The sequence below is a fragment of the Thermobia domestica genome, chromosome 8 (assembly GCF_964235325.1).
Source record: "Thermobia domestica chromosome 8, izTheDome1.hap1.1, whole genome shotgun sequence".
NCBI classification, from domain to species: domain Eukaryota; kingdom Metazoa; phylum Arthropoda; class Insecta; order Zygentoma; family Lepismatidae; genus Thermobia; species Thermobia domestica.
Window position 1 is genome coordinate 78,984,306 of NC_137461.1, and position 13,675 is coordinate 78,997,980.

Genomic DNA, 13,675 nt, shown 5'->3' on the forward strand with positions numbered 1-13,675 from the left:
GGAGGATTGAGACCTGGACCCCTAAATAGGGGACCGCGGTGGGTCAGTGGTATAGTATTCACCTCTGGTAATGAATCCCTGATTCAATCCAGATAGAAGATAGAACGTAGAAAATGTCTAGAAATGTCACGTTAATTTTGAAACGAGTACAGGGATTGAAACGAGTTCATGCAGACATGCTTAATTTTACACACCTTCATTTTTGTAAGGTTACTGATCAGAACGAAATAATTATTCTACCATCCATATTTCTTTGTTTTGAACTTTCTTTTATGATCAATATTCCAGGTAAATTATGTCAGTTGTCTTTTATCGTTCCTATTTTCTTTCGTTTTCTTTTTTTTTTTTTTTTCATCGCTCACTTGTCGCACTCTCCCATGTTTGAAATGAGCAAGTGGATTTAAAGCAGATAAAATTTCTGCTTTCATTGTTTCCGTTTGTCTTTCCTTTTGTTTGGCACATAGAAATAAACTTCACAAAACATGCTACTATTTCTTATCATTCACGGCATCAGCCATCCAAAATTTTACACATAGTTATATTTGTCACCGCCTATGTGAACAGTTCCAGTGGTGATTTCTTGAATATTCTCAGGACCTGTGTGAATAGTTCCCTAATAATGATGGTAAATTGGTATAAAGTTCATCATCAAAAAATCATGAAAATTTTCTAAACTATGTTACAAATGGTTGTTGAGCCTATAATTCTTTCAACTTATTTTAGAAAATCGTCCAATTTAGAGGAGTTCCGATTAGGGGTGGTATAGAGACGAGACCGCAGTGTAGGTCTCGTCTCGTTTGACAAATAATGGCCTCGATCCTGATCTCGTCTCGATAAACACACTGTACGCTTGTCTCGATCTAGAATGTCAAGTCTCGATTTCGTCTCGGAATAAGTAGTGTGAAATAAAAAATGTGAAAGTAGTATCATCTTACAGACTGTCGTTTCATCTTTCTTATTTTTAGCCTTCATTCTTGAATTAGAATTATTGAATGGCGTGTCCATTCGTAGCTAAGTTGCAATGCTCGTGCTTCCTACGCGTGTTTGCGGATTCAATCATCAGTACGTATATCAAGCCTGGATAAAACTCGAATAGTGATCCACATTTCACTTTAAACAACATATCTTGTCTCATATAACCTCAATATTTGTTATATAGTGAAAATCTAATCAATCAACTTCAATACTATAGCTTATTTTCTTCCTGCTGAATCAGGGTTATTCAACATTCCTACCAGATAATGCCGTCGATAGTAGCAAGAATGTATTTAAACGATAGGAAATTTAAATTTTACAATTTCGTATTTATTATCCATTAATTCTTCTTTGACTGCCATGTTAACCAAAGAAAATCACGTTCATTATCTTAACAAATAGATATTTTACTAATACAATATTTGTTTCAAATGGATGAAATCCTTAATTACCTTTCACAACACCAACTTTAATTGACACTTTATAACACGAGCTTATTGCAATCTTACGATGCGCTTATTCTCCATAATATTATAGTTACACATTAAGCTGTAGGTCCGCGTCTCATATAGCCTTGGTGCAGAACGGGACACTAAACTCAAATCTAACAATCATCTTTTATTATCTATGGTCTCGGGTTGTGTCACCAAACACGAGATTCAAACTCAGATATCTCTCCTAGTTCAGATTTCACTTTCTGTTTCTTATACAAGCTCATAAGACTGTGATGTATTATATAGGTATACAACCTTTTTTTTTTCACCTAACAGTATGAATAGTTCCAAATTATCGTACACTTCCGTGTTTGTAGTCGAGCAAATCGAAACTGCTAGAATGTTTTATATATGTAATAACGAGAAAAAAAAACATAATTATGCAAATTGGAAAAAGAAAAATAATAAATCTCAGAATACTACCTACCATCACTGAATTAAACTTTAAAAAAACACTGGCGTAACAGCCTTTAGGGGACCATGGCTTAAAAGCTGGCTTACGGCACTCATGTTTTTGGAGTGATGTGTGGTCAGCACATCGCCCCCCTCGCCGTTAATGCTGGATTACTAGACGGGAGTTCACCGGGCTTCAAATTTCGCCTATTCAAGATTCGCGTAATACCTCCTAGCTATGCAAACGTCAATCAAAGCGATGACACAGTTAATTTTCTTACTAGGCGAAAGTTGATTTTTTAAAGCACTTCGTTTAGCTCGCATACGTTGGTAGTCCTGCACCTTATTAATAGTTATCATTTTTTCTTGAAAGTGTTTTCACGTTCTTATTAAATAATCCAGTATGTAGCGGAAAATTTTGACAAACCCAGCGCAAATTGGTAGCCTAACGAAACTTGCAGGATAGTTTCCTTTTATCAAGTATAGTAATATCCTGAAAGTCCCCGAACATTCCTCTTGAGCTACATCCAATGTGGCTGCCATATTCAATTTAGCCGACACTGTGAATAGAAAAATAATGTTTTCCTTCATTTCTTAGCTTAGGTTCAATTATACGGTCTTGGTACTTGTAACAAAATATTTTTGTGAATAAAATTACGTTTCGTTTCGTATATTCATATCTGTAGGTCAGGTAGATATAAATCTAGAAATGAAGGAGTAGGCTTGTATCGCCCGTTTGTTGTGCCTGTGTTTCTGTCAAGCGTATTTTTCTAATTTCTTTTGTTTGTTTATACAAATAATATTTATATAAGTAAAAAAAAAAAAGAAAGAAAGAATGTGAACATTCTAGAATTACACTTGACATATACAAAATATGATGCATTTGAGAACAATAGGGCATTATACGGAAGTTTCTGTAATCTTATTTAGCAAAATAATCTATAGAGAAAACGTTATTTAAGCAAAATTCAGTTTTTTATAAGCGATAGAAATAATTTATGGTACATAAAAGACAAAAAAAATAGTCCATCCCTGGCACGGTACACTGTTGGGACATAAACGATACGGTTGGGCGTAAATAAGGGCCCCGCAGACCCCGCATTGCTGGGGGCGCGAAGCCATCTCGGGGCCCCAAATTTGATATAGGACGTAGAGAAGGGGCCCCATTCCACGTTGTCTGCTGGGTGGCCCCCAAGCCCGTAGTTACGCCACTGCATGTCTGAGTGAAACAATCTCGAACATAAACAATAGGCCCAAGTATATGAGAGTTTTACATTTGCAATACACGAGCTTAAAAAAAAATGGTGTTGCTATGTCCAAAGAACGAACTAGGTAGCGTTCTCCATTTTCTCTTCCGATCTCCAATACTTGAATATGTTGCTCCCCCATATCAATTACTTGAATATGTTGCTCCCGCAAAGCTAGCTCCTCATGGTACACTTTCTATACGTGCCGTCTGCTCGCACTTGCTCTTAAGAGTAAAACTGAGGGGTAAGTGACTGGTGTGAAATAAGTCTTCTGTATGTGAAATATCGACAGAAAGCCAGTGCGTCACCCCATGGGATGCATAAAAGTATAATTGGAAACGTTATCCCACTTTTACTAGTTCTTCAGGATTCGTGGTAGAATTATTGAATATACTCATAACCTGTTACAATTAACTGTCTATCTCTTGAGTAGTTTCAAAGGTTTTCTTCCCTTTTTGGAACAGAGACAAAGCCATGCTACTTCCTGAAAATTCATGTAAAAATATCATCACATCATCCATGTTTCCTCCTGTATTTTCATGTATTTAAACATTTTGACTGATTGATGAAATCTGCTTTCTTTATGAAAAATCAGAAAAATACGCTTGAGAGAGAGAGAGAGAAACAGATACAAGATTAAACGACACAACCCTCTCCTCCGTTTGTGACTTTATATCTACCTAACCTACAGAGATTGTACTTTATATCAAACGAGAAGAAATTTGTTTACAAAATATTTTGTTATAAGTTTCAAAATCGTATAATTGAACGAAAGGTAAGAAATCAAGGAAACATGGATATTCTATAGACTGCGGCGATCACATGAGATATGGCAGCCATATTGGGTGAAGCTTAAGTGAATATCTGGTCACTTTTACAATATGCCTATACTTGATGGGAAGAAGCTGTCCCATAAGTTTTATTGTTACTATTTTTTTTTTTCGGTTCAGACCCCTGCATACTGCACTAAAACAGTTCGCACTTAATTAAAAATTTACACTTTTAATGGTGATGCTCGATGTCAAGCGTATACTATCTATACCGTAATTGTGCTTATACTGATCTTTGGTGCTTTGTTTAATTTTATTTTATGAATTATGCAAACTCTCGTCGAATTTGTGACTTCATTTTATATTTTCTGTAATGATTTTGTAACTTCATGTAATATTTTTATATCTTGGTGTCAAACATATAACGAGTTAACATCTGCAAATTTCATTGCCTGAGGTTATTAGACGAATCTTGAATGGCCGAAAGTTGAAGTCACCGAGTTCAATACTTTCTTTCAAGTAGTTCCCCAATTGTCCTCACGACGCTGGGTGGATACCGAAATGCCAATACCATGTAATCAGTACCCATGGTCACTCGGGCCAGATCCGGTACTATTTAACTTTGCTGATCTCACTAGGACATTGCCGACTAAATTAAACATTAACAACTTTGCTTTCCAGTTAACATTAATTAGCTTTACATTGGTATGTACGTAAAATAGAAATTTCTTTTTACTCCACGCATGCAAGCGCTTGTAATAAACAACAAACAATTTTTAATGTATCTTTCTGTGGATAATTCCTTAACTGTATAACTAGAGGCGGATCCAAGTTAAATATTAAGGGGGGGGGGCAGTCGTTCGAGCTCAAAACAAGGTAATAATATATTGCAAAAAAGAAAGAAGAAAGAAAAAACGAAAAGTGAAACAATTTTAGAAAAGGGAATGGACTCTTCTGTAGAATGAATATGAACAAAAAAACCAGAGGTACAAAAAGTGCAGCCAAGTTCGTCAGCCTCAAAAAGTGTTGAGATGAGGATGGATGAGCCAAGTTCCTTACCACTGCATCTGAAACGTACACTGAAACTTGGCGCAAGATGTCTAACATATTCGAATACATTAAGATGTCTGTTCCTAGTTTCACGGCCGGGACATTTCAGCCATAAGGCTAATGGGGACCCCCAAATCCACCACGCTCACAAACACCATCCCTAAGGTTCGTTAACATCATTTACCTTGACACTTCGTGAAAGAATATAAGTTTTCCTTGTCTGGGTTTCGAACCACCAATCTTACTGCAATATACTGTATATGTGCCTTAGCGCCTTAGCGAAGTTGATATTCCTAAGGTTGGTGGTGGTCTCAAACCCACCACGCCCACCACCACTATCCCTAAGGTTCCTTAACATCATTTTCCTTGACATCTCGCGCCAAGTTCCAGTGTTCGTTTCAGATGCAGGGCCAAGGAACTTGGTTCATCTATCCTCATCTCAACACTTTTTGAGGCTGACGAACTTGGCTGCACTTTTTGTACCTCTGGTGTTTTTGTTCATATTTCACTTCTTTTTGTAGTTCACCATGTCAATATCGTATATCTTAATTGTGGCATATTATTGGATTTAAATTTAAAATTGTACATTTTTAAAGGAGTCATAATGTGTCACATGCAACATTAGTTCCCAAGGGCTCTCCCACCGGAAATCGAACCCAGGACGCCGTACAAGAAAGGCGCACATGCTAGCCACTAGAACAGCGGGGAAGATTCATTCTATTAAATATTTGTCAGAGAGTTATGTCCAAACGAGATTCTAATTCATTTACCAGAACTACAAAATCACGATCGCTAACATCTCATTTTTCATTACCTAAATACGAAGAGTATCAACAGGGCCCAAAACCCTTAATGCTGAATCCTCGCTGCTACATCACTAGACATGGCTGGTGTTTCAATATACTTAATTGTTCTCTACCATTCCACAATGCAAAATTACGGAGTTCATTACATAGCGCGCATGTTGCGCAGTTTCATACTGCCTCGGGTTTTTCTTTCAACGATATACACCTTTCAAATAGCTTGTAATCTTAATAATATTTGCCACCAACATATCCTAACTGTATATAAAATACATGAACCGACATAAATTAAAGAGGTGCTTCCGTTTGACGTGGAAAGTTGAAATGATGAGGGGGGGATGAAGAATTTCCCCATGTTATTTAAATGGGTCTTTTTTTGGACCTATAATCTCATGTTTTAGGAACTTGGAATTGGAATAGGATCTTGAAATTCAGTATGCTTCTACGTTTTCGTTAGTATTACCTAAGTAATCAGTAATAATAAACAATTCCAACTTTAGAGTGGTTTTAAGAGGAACTGAAAAAACATTTCCATGTTATTTATATTGGATGTCTTCTACACCCCAAAATGTTTATTCACTTCCGGCAAGATTAGAATGATGAAATTTGGCACGATTGTAGCCTCCCGCGACTAACCTACAGGAAAATTGCTAAAAGTGAATATTTTTTTTTTTTTTAATTTTTAAGGAATCTAAAGGGAGATAAAGAAATCCCCATGTTATTTAAATAGGCGTTTTCCTGGGATACAAAATCTTATGTTTTAGATAGTTGAAATAGGAAAAGAAATTTGAAATTCGGTAGAATTGTGAGCTTAAGAGGTGTGAGGAAGTAGGCCGAGCAAAGGCGGACGCGTGGGGGTGAACCCCCAGGTGGGCAAATTCAGGAAATATGAAGAGCAAAGGCACAAAATTCACTGTTGATGAAAAGGCTGATACGTAAGAGATTCGCACACTGTTCACAGATAGAGACACGAAGCATCAAGAACATTTTTACATAATGACTGTGGTAACCATAACACAACTCGTGGTACCAATATATTTACGAAATCGGTTACATTTTGTTGCTAGTCTTACGTAAACTCGAACAATTAAATTTCTCATTTCTTCGGAAACTTTATTAATTCTAAATATACTCACTTCTACAATCTCTTACTTATCAATTAATTTCAATATCTATTTAATACAAATGACTGCAATAAAGGAAAAATCTTCACTGAAAAAAGAAAAAAAATATTGGCTCCCCTTGTCTGGGTTTCCAACCACGAAATTTACGGCAGTATGTACGTGTCTTAGCCCACGTTTTTAAAAGTTAACTGATTCTCAGAATGTGCCTCATTAACTTGCTTAACTACTTATTACTAGCTTTCACTTATTTTACTCGCACACTGAGAAAAAAATGTACGTAGGTACATATGTTACATAGGTAGATATGTGGCGTACGTAGGTTACATATGTAAATCCTGTAGTTTTTGGACTTAACGTATAACTGAAAGAGTATATTTTAAACATAGTTTCCGTATAAGTGTTCCGAATAAACGTACTTTCCGCACAAAGGAAAGAACTATATAGACAGTCAGGATCTCACATACAGATGGCCGTTTGTAACTTATAGTTGACGTACGTAATGTACGGAAGACTGTTAGATGTCAGACATCCTGTAACGCCACTGAGTAACATCTAAGCGGGAAAGAGGCCAGTACGTATGTAGCATATGGATAACGTATGTTAAGTATTGATTTCTATAGTAAACATAAGGATCCCGTATATTTGTACAATATACCGATGTCCGAATAACGAATTTTTGTCGGTGACCTTAGCTCGTTTTTCTATTAATCTAGAACGACAGGGACACGAACACAGAAACATCGAGGAGAGTTAAAATTCCAAAGGCTCTTCTACCGGGAATCAAACTCGGGACCCCATACTCCAAAGGCGCACATGATAGACAGCGAGGAGGGCACCAACTCGACTACTCGGACGATTGACAACATTATCACAATGCACATGATATGTTTAATAACGCAAAGTTCCACGTCTCTATCTCACTGGAAAATACCTAATCAATTTAATGAGTGAGTGAGTGAAACGATTTCTTGCTTGGTTAAAGACAGTTTCTTGCCTATAAAAAATTGTCATAGCACATTTCTAAAATTTCAGACTTTTCCCGTACTCAAGTCATTGTAGGGTACCTTTATGCAGAATTTCCCATCTCTATCTCGTTGGAACTACCTAATCAATTTGATGAGTGAGTCAGTGAAACGATATCTTGCATGGCTATGGACAGTATTTTACCTATAAAAATTCCCATAGCACAATACTCAAGTCATTATAGGGTACCTTTATGTAAAGTTTCACGTCTCTATCCCACTTGAAAATACCTAACCAATTTGTTGAGTGAGTCAATGAAACGATTTCCTGTCTGGCTAAGGACAGTTTCTTGCCCATAAAAAAATTCCCATAGCACATTCCTTAGATTTCTGACTTTTTCTATACTCAAGTCATTATAGAGTACCTTTATGCAAAGTTTCACGTATCTACCTCATTGGGGAGTACCTTACCAATTTGATGAGTGAGTCAATGAAACGATTTCTTGCTTGGCTGATGACAGTTTTTTTTTTTTTTTTTTTGCATGTTGACTTGTTTAAACGTTGATACTGATGGATTACAAATAATAATAATAATAATAATAATAATAATAATAATAATAATAATAATAATAATAATAATAATAATAATAATAATAATAATAATAATAAATAACAGTAGTAGCAGTAGAGTAAGAATAATAATAAGAATACGAATTCTTCTTGAATCATGAACTTTAATTTCTATTCATACGCTAGTTATATTACTTCCTTCTTTGTATTTTCAATTGCACTTGCATGTAAAATGCCAGAACCATTACGTTTATTGACTTTCTGTACTGACAAAATGGACTTTCTAAAACAGGAATATTGGCAAACACTTGCGGATAAATGCGCTTATAGCTTACTGTTTACCAATTGTTAAGAAGAAGCAGAAATCAGTTTTGAGAAGGAACGGATAGCTCAAAATATTGCATTTTGAAAAGAAAGAAGAGAAGCGGCCATCTACATTTTCGAAAGTGGGCATTTTCTGAGCAAGAATTCCAATGCAAGTAATTTATTGAGATGTATTGATTCATTTAACTTCCGCAATTGAAGACTTACTTATTTTAGGTTTTATTCTACAATTATAATACAAAGTTTTAAAAAAAATCAAGAGCTACAACTTTGTAATGGGTTTTATTTTTTTAAAATCCTATTCTTGAGGTTGCGATCGCCCACGATCGCCATCCTGGATCCGCCCCTGTGTTTGTTTTACAAAATTAGATTTCGAGATTTTTAGGGAATGCTCTTTGAGTACTAAAAATGTCTTAAAAGGAATAAATTATAATATTTGGAATATATATTTGTGATGAGTGGGGAGCTATCTTCAGGACGTTACAATTAATAGGGATCAGGTCCCTGTATTTCACCCCTACAGTCTCCGCTCTGTTCTGGTGGTTAGCGAGCGTGATGTAAGAGGCTCCGAGTTCGATTCTTGATCAGTCTTAAAATTTGAACTCATTAACGTATATCTGATTCGATCTTAAGGTAGGATTCACTTATACGGAAACCTCGGTGGCTCAGTGATAGAGCACCTACCTACTTCTTAGGATATGTGGCCCCAGCTTCGGTCCTGGTTCTCTCCAAGCCGGTTTCATTGAGGATGAAAACTATGTGCACGGGTTTTCTTGAAGACCTTCCATTACCTCCCTCTTTTTATATCGCCAAGATTTTACCATCATTTGTTTGTTTCATTCGCTACCATCTCCTTCAGCCTTGGAGCATAATTGTGTGGCACTAAACTCAGAGATTTCATTTTCAAGCAGTGATTATTTCAGAGAGTGACAGGGAGCCCCTTGGAGCTATTGAATTCCTCCTGGACATGGTAAATGTGAATTTCCCACCATTTCAACAATATTACTTTTCACACCTAGTGTATTAAAATCCTCACCCCTGAGGGAAAATCTAAAACCATTACTGCTTTCAAGCAACGTATAACTTCGGTACTAGAAAGAGGTCATAAATAAATTTCTAATTTATTCATTGGTAAATCCTTTGGCAAAGATGATGCTGAAATTATAACAAAGCAAAGTTTTTATAAAATGTATTAAAAAGAAGAAACTATTTTTGAGAAAGTAAAATGAAGAAATTAAAAACATTGAGTGCGGTTTTCTCGAATATCAGGGAAGTAGTTTAGTTTATAGAAACATTTAATCTCGCAAATGCTTTTAGTGTTAATTTCATTTCTTTAATTTAGCACCACAAAAACTATTTTCTCCCAAAATTATTGTTTTCAAATTTTCTTGATGTTATTAACTATATTATTTGAATACCACTCATTCTAGCTTTGGAACTTCCTGTATAAATTAAAAGACAAATTCTGACCAAAGCATATATATACTAATAAATAATAGCGTTACAGTTTCGGCAAATTAATTTGCCGAAACTGTAATACTATTATTTATTAGTTAATATATGCTTTGGTCAGAATTTGTCTTTTAATTTAAACTTTATTATTATTATTATTATTATTATTATTATTATTATTATTATTATTATTATTATTATTATGAGTATCTCCATACCTAAGCGATTAGCGTACGCGTTTTTGGCGTGGGGTACCTGGGTTCGATTCCCAGTAGGAGCTCATGTGTTTCGGATTCCACGTTAATCAGTATGTCCACTTCTCATACAGCTTAGCTGCTGAAACGGACGTTAAACTCAAAATCAACTCAACTCTCTAATAATAATAATAATAATAATAATAATAATATAATAATAATAATAATAATAATAATAATAATAATAATAATAATAATAATAATAATAATAATAATAATAATAATAATTAATAATAAAAATAAAAATAAACGACACAATGTAAGGAGTGAAAGGCAAGAAACCATATAAAAAACTGCATGCGATCAGATGAAGTCGGAACCTCTCCTTTCAGTGTAATTACCAGTGAGACACTAAACCATAAATAAAACTAATATAATGGTCTTATTGATGGTGTTCCTGAAAATACGGGATATATTGTAGAGTGGTGTTACATTGGATTATTTAATTATCATTGAGTAACATGTATTTCTTATTCTATATACATGTATTGTAGTTATAATTTCAAATGGTGTGTGTCTTTTAGTCTAGGGCTTCTACATATTTTCTCAGCTTTAAATATGTTTGTGTAGAGCACAGCCTATACAATTGTTATTGAAATCTGTAACCAGTCTTTCTTGTTCGCTTTACTGCTTTATAACCAGCGGAAGAAAACAGCTATAAAGGAACTTCAGGTGTCAATCAACTATTGAGCTGCTGCGTGACGCACGTGGGGAGGGCTCCTCCTCTACATACTTCCCCCTTCTCAATAGCGTTTGTTATGAGCGAACGGTGGTGCGACTTTCTCCGAAGCAATTGTGTATGGACATGATGTTCTATCTGAAATGTTGGTAGACACTGTTTTTGTCAATTTTCCATCCTAATTTATGTGAACTGTTTAAACAGAATAGTTTATGAAATGAGAAATGCTTGAGAAGAGACGTTTTAAAGAATACGCTCACAGTTGCCGACATTTTCTTACACATTCTGTTGAGAGTTGGATACCTGGAAATAACCAAAAATCGTCCCGAAAAAACCCCTTGACCATAAAAAATATCGTCATATCAATCAACGTTATTTCTATCTAATTACTGACACATCTCGGGAAAACGTTTCTTATGCTACTTAGATTGAATTATGTCAGATTCATTGCAATAAGATGTAAAATATCCTTGTTATTTAAAAAAGATCCAAATTATTGGAAACATTTCGTCCCGTTTAAACCCCTCAAAATTATAGATATGTATAAATATGTTATTTATTAAAATTAATTAACGAAACTTTCTATAACGATGTTTCTCACAGTCCTTTATCACTCTCAACAAAATTTATTGTAAAATATAAACTTTTTTGTCCTTCGACTTTTTCGCCTCTCAGAAAGATGCCTTGGTGGTATGTAATGAACAAAATACATTTTGTTTCTTAAAAAACAACAAAATATTTATTTGTGAATAGATAATAGGGTCGATAAAGCTTTTTATACTTATTTCTTTGTAAAACGGTGACATCAAAAGTTGTTTCTGCAAAAATAGTGATATTTTAGGAAAAATATCATGACATTTCGAAAACTACATTAGAACAGAACGTGTTGATGGCAATAGCATATCCATAGTTTTATTGCTTCACGCATTTCTTCAGATCAAGATTTAGTCAATATAGTATAGAGAGGAGCAAATAAATCAAAGTTAGAAAATTTAGAATATATCTATTGTTTCGTCCTTTTTAGACCCCTAGCAGCTAAAGATAGATAGATAGATAGATAGATAGATAGATAGATAGATAGATAGATAGATAGATAGATAGATAGATAGATAGATAGAGGAAAAATGATCGATTTGGAACTTACCTAGGCCAATCCAGGTCCCGCCTGATCGGAAGTACTCGATAGTATAGTGTCGCACGATACGCCATGACCCACGTACCGTCAAACCATGGAAAATCGAACATCCCGAAAACTCGTTCTCTTCTATGAGCACTTTCTGGGGGTATATTCATTCTCTTTTATGAGCACTTTTTGGGGAGTATTCGTTCCCTTTTACAACCTCTATTTTAAATACATAAGAATATGTAACATAGAAAAAGGGCTATTAACATTTTTAACATACCAGAAATTACATAAGACTATGTAACATAGCAAAGACTACCAACATAATAAGGGGGGTACTCGTTCCCTTTTATGATCACTTTTTTCAACTCTTATTTTAACATAGCAGAAATTATATAAGACTACGAACATACACAACTATGTAACATAGCAGAAAGACTACTAACATTTTTAACATAGCAGGGATTATCTTTCTTTTACGGGGATAGCACGTAGCAGTTCGACTTATTTTTCCAACCATATTTTAACATAGCAGAAATTACATAAGACTATAGCAGAGCTGATAAAGGAGTATGGCATATTCTTCCATCCCTATTTTAAGATAGCAGAAATGATATAAGACTATGTAACATAGCAAAGACTATAAACATAATGGTTGTGCTCATTCCCTTTTATGAGCACTTTCTTCAATCCCTAAAGCATAGAATAGATCTGAAAACTCGTTCTCTTTTATGAGCACTTTTTGGGGTATATTCGTTCCCTTTTATGAGCACTTTTTGGGGTGTATTCGTTCTCTTTTACAACTCCTATTTTAAATAGATAAGACTATGTAACATAGCAAAAATTATATAAGACTATGTAACATAACAGAACTAATAAAAGAGTATGGCATATTTTTTCACCTCTATTTTAACATAAGACTATGTATCATAGCAGAAAGGCTAGTAACATAATGGGGGTGTACTCGCTCCCTTTCACGACCTCTATTTTAACATAGCAGAAACAACTATTACAAGTCTCAAAAGTACTGACCAACGAGGTCAAAGGTCAAATATTTATAACCGCATAACTCGTAAATGAAGCAAGGGATTCACGTGCTGTTTCCACATTTAGTAACAGGTCATCAACTACTGCATGTTCCAAAAGTACTAACAATCGAGGTAGAAAGTCAAATATTTAAACCAGAATAACTCGTAAACTTATTGAGGTGGTGTTTCCACATTTAGCAATAGGTCATCAACTATTACACGTACTAAAACTATTGACCATCCAGGTCAAATGTCAAATATTTAAATCCGACTAACTCGTAAACGGAGCCACATATTGAGGTGAAGTTTCAACACTTAGTAACACGTCATCTAGTACTACATGTCCCAAAAGTAGTGACAATTGAGGTCAAAGGTCAAATGTTTAAACCCTAATAACTCGTAAACGAAGCAACGTATTGAGGTGCTT